We start from the raw sequence: 4,529 nt of genomic DNA, 5'->3' as shown, positions 1-4,529 counted from the left end.
ATATTTAAAGCACCATTGTTCGCCAAACTGTATGTAAGTAACCCAAATGTTAATCAATAGACTAGATAAATGGTCATCATACATTGAACATCATACAACACTAAACATAAATTATTTCTGGATGAATCCCAGAAATATAATGGTAAATAAAAATCCTAGGAAAATTCACACATTATAGAATAATGTCATTGATATAAACTAATAAACATACAAAATGATTCAGAGATACAAATATTTGTGGTAAGTCAATAAAGAAAAAATATGATAAATATAAAAGTCATAAAGGTGTTAACTCTGGAGAAGAGATAATGCACCTAGAAATTCCAGGGCACGTAGCACAATGGGAGACAGGCTTCCAAGCCACTGAGATGTTACATTTTTTTAAACTGAGGTTACAGGCACAGGGTGTTCACTTTAAACCATACATATTTTTTTAAATCAATTACAGTTGACATATATTAATTTCAAATGTACAACACAGTGATTAGATATTTATATACCTTACAAAGAGATTGTCCTGATATGTCTAGTACCCACTTGACACCACACATGTGGTTATTACAATATCATTGACTATATTCCCTATATTGTACTTTACATATTACTTTAATATGTTTTTATTGATTGTTTATAGAGAGAGGAAGAGAGAGATAGAAACATTGATGTGAGAGAGAAACATCTAGTGGCTGCCTCCTGCACTCCCCCTACTGGGGATCGAGCCCACAAGACAGGCATGTGCCCTGACCAGCAATTGAACCGAGACCTCTCAGTCCATGGGACGACGCTCAATCCACTGAGCCACACCGGCTGGGCTACATATTATTTTAATACACTCTTTTTGTGTGTGTATGTCACTATTTAAAAAATATTTTGAAGTGATTATAGATGCACAGAAAGTTGCAAAAATCATACATAGAGGTCCCCTGTATTTCATAATTTTGAAGACTACCTCTCCCCCCACACCCTAAAAAGCTCAACATGGGGGTAAAAATAATGAGGAAATGAGAGTTGTAGAATGTGAATTTTGCTGAGCAATAAGCTCAGGGAAAAGCTGATAAACTACAGAGTGATTTTCTTGTCTTAATTTTCATCTTGGAAATAAAAAAATGTCAGGTCAACATTATTCAGCTGAAAAGAAATGAAACAGAACCAAAAGAATTGTAGTGAAGTGTCCCATTTAAGTAGTTCAGCTGTGATATAATTCCAAGGTCGCCTAAGACCATTTTAACTGTTCTTACTAAAAAGGCAAGAGAACTCTCATTTGAGGTTATTCTAAAATAATTTCTTTGGAAACTAGAAGATAAGTTAGATGGAAACACTCAGAATACACCCAAGATGTTCTTCTGTGGTCCTAGAAACATCAAGGCCATTTGAATTTTAGATGTGAAGGATTGAGTTGGCCTTAAGATGAAGCCCCCAATTCCTTCTATCACTTCTCCAGACATGTAAGATGTTACTAAAATTAGGTTTGCTCTTAGCTAAAATTGTCTACTTGAATCAACAGCAACAAGCACTCCAGCCTGGGAAGATGAATCACTGATGACTCCACCACAAGAGCCTGTCAAGTGACTCTAGAGCCAATCAGACTGGACTGAAACCCCAGCTGGGCCACTTATTAGCTTAATTTAATTAACTATTCTGAGCCTCTGTTTTGTTACAGGTAAAATTTGAATAAGAATACCTACCTCAAACAAGTCATTGTGACTATTTGACTATGAGAGTGCTTAGCACTTAGTGCTAAAAAAGTGTTAGCTGCCAACTCGTATTGAGAGCTTGCTTTTGAAAATAGAGAAGCAGGACAAAAGATACTACCTGTTAAGAAATATCTTCTTATTAGCATGATATGATCAATCAAACCCTTGTGCTTAGTGTCTCATCTTTGGGCCTTCCAAAGGCTTGAGCATTATGTATATGGCGAGTGGAAGAGACCACAGTCTCAGTTGTTTGATGTTTACTAGATATTTTGATAATCCATTAGCACACATAGCCGTCTAGCAACAACTAGGGCTTGAAAAAAATGAGATTCAAGGCAGTTATATTTTAATGGAGAGAAGAGAGAGTCAAGAACAAGTCAGAGCTCAGGGTATCATAGTGAGATGTTACTGACAGGACTTCATAAACCATGGGGACCAAGGCAGAAAGTGGCAGAGCTAGGATTACAGATGAAGTCACTTGCTTCACAGTCCTCTCCCCTTCAGCCAGGCTCACATGCCTCCATGTCTCCTCTTCTTCACCTGGCCTATTCTCTGGATTCCACTACAACTGAGGGCAGAGATGAATTCTTCCCTAAGCACTTATCCTCGCTGGTCCCAGATACTGGCAAGTGCTTCATCTCCTGTGTTATCATTGAATCCTGTGTGTGTCCATTTGCTTTTTTGTGTGGTTCATTATCATCTCTCTATGTGACTCTATGTATCCGTTTTGCTTCAACTACTTGCAAAGTCTCTCAACAGGATGGAAAATAGTCTCCAATCCTAAAGAGGCCACACCAGTCTCTCTGGAGATGAAGTTATTTTATTGATTGATTGTAGTTGAGCTGTGATTGCTGTTTGCATATCCATGGGAGAAATTTATCACCAGGCTGATCAGTTGTAAGGACTGGCTGTGACCACAGGGGAAGATCAGCTGTGCAGGGGCCCAACACACAGAGCAAGACTTAACTTCAGCAGCAGGGTTCTGGTACCCACTGAATCCTCCCCTTGAGCGTGTGCTCATGGAGGTGGTTAGGTGGTGTTTAACTTGGTCTGAAGCTGTCCACTGGGTTAGCTGGCTCTGGGGCTTCCTGGGAGGTGTAGGCCAAGGTCAGCTACCACCTGTGTTCTGCCAGAGGCTGCCCAGCATGAGCTACAAAGCAATCTGCAGATGGCTGCTACTTGTGGTAGGCTTGAAGAGGCCAAGGCTGCTGTTGCTAGTGTGGGGCTTGGGGCCACTTAGCGAGAGGTACAGGAATGCTGAGGCCAGATGCTGCTTGTTTGAGAGGTTTTAGGAAAGTCTGAACCAAGACAGGTTGCTTGTATGGAAAAGCCACTAAAAACAGCTTTTGTGGGCCTGCATGTTGGGTGGGGCAGGGTCTCAGGGAACCACCAAGGTTGGGCAAAAAGTGTTAGCCAGGTTGATGAAGAGTCACATATGGCACTTGTGTACCAGCTCTGTAGGGGGAGCTCTCAGAAAAGGAACAATGGCTTCTGCCAGCACTTCTGTCTGGAAGGAAACTGCCCCTCCAACTCTCACCCTGATGCCAGACAATTCGGTTCCTTCCCATCTGTCTCTGGTGCCTTTCAAGCTGCTTCCCAGTACTGGGGCTCAGAGGGAGTGAGTCCAAGTGAGTCCCTACATGGGCCATTTAAGAGGAACTGCCTGCGACTCTAGAAACCCTCCATCTCACTCAGCCTCAATCCCAGCTGGTTCTTATAGTCAGAAGTTATAGGGCTTCTCTTCCTGGCTCTGGAACCTTGAACTGGGGTGGAGGAGGCTGGTATAGGGCTCGGACCCCTCACTCCTCAGGAGGGACCTCCATAGCTGAGGTATCCCTGCCAATTTTTATCCACCATACCTGGGTGTGGGACCAGCCTGTTCCACATCTCTGCCCCTCCTACCAGTCTCACTGTGGCTTCTTCTTTATATCCTTAGTTAAAGCACTATGTTCAGCTCGATTTCAGGTGTTCTGAATGATGGCTATTCTGTAGTTTAGTTGTAATTGTAATGTAGTCGTGAGAGGATGTGAGTACCGCATTTACCTACACTGCCATCTTAACCAAAAGCACAGGAAGTCTTTATTTTAAAGTTCTTAGTTTATTAATCCTCTCATGAAAAACATGCACAATCACCACAGATAAACTACTGAAGAATCTTTACTCCTTCCTTTTGCAGCACATACATTGGCCTTTGCCATCCTCCTGCCTTTCTTCATTCTGTTTTTGTGCTCTTTCCTCTATTTCCTTGAGGTTTTCTTCCCATATAGACCATGTCTTTTGTGTCTATGTTTGGGTTCATTTTTCTTTGTGCAATGCAAAGTATCAGAGATCATGCCAAAGCCAGCTGTCTTGCAGCCACCAAAATGAGTTCTGACTCCAAACACAAAGATGACACCTGGTGTGGTCTTACAGATTTTGTGTATTTTTTCCCAAATTTCTGTCTTAGGTACTGTTGCCTTCTCAGGGTGAAGGACATCAGTGACTATTTGCTTCTGCTGAAGTACTGTGTTGGTCATGAAATTCCTGGTCCAGATCATTACTGTGTCGTTCATGATGGCAGCCTATCTTCAAGCAGCCAGGAGGAAAAAAATCCCAGAATCCCAGAAGTCTTGCATAGCATTGGGAAAGTCAAAGCAAGAAGAGGGGTTCAAATAAACTTTACCCAAGATGTCAAAGCAAAGCTCAACATGGACAACCTGCTAACAGTTTGCCAGCAGAATTTGGAAGAGAAAGATCAAAGGGCCCTGGGAAGCAAGACATAGTGATAGCAAGATATTTTCTTGAGCAATGGTGGTGGAAATGCTCTGGCCAAACCTGAAGGGATTAGAGAAGAGA

The 4,529-nt window shown here is 41.9% G+C and overlaps 1 pseudogene; it reads right to left on the bottom strand.

Moving 5' to 3' along the window:
- Positions 1 to 3,823: 3,823 nt before the first annotated feature.
- Positions 3,824 to 4,246, bottom strand: LOC118627813 (annotated as a pseudogene).
- Positions 4,247 to 4,529: the final 283 nt, after the last annotated feature.

The sequence above is a fragment of the Molossus molossus genome, unplaced genomic scaffold, assembly GCF_014108415.1.
Source record: "Molossus molossus isolate mMolMol1 unplaced genomic scaffold, mMolMol1.p scaffold_m16_p_13, whole genome shotgun sequence".
In the NCBI taxonomy this organism is placed as follows: domain Eukaryota; kingdom Metazoa; phylum Chordata; class Mammalia; order Chiroptera; family Molossidae; genus Molossus; species Molossus molossus.
This window is presented reverse-complemented; position numbering and strand designations above follow the sequence as displayed.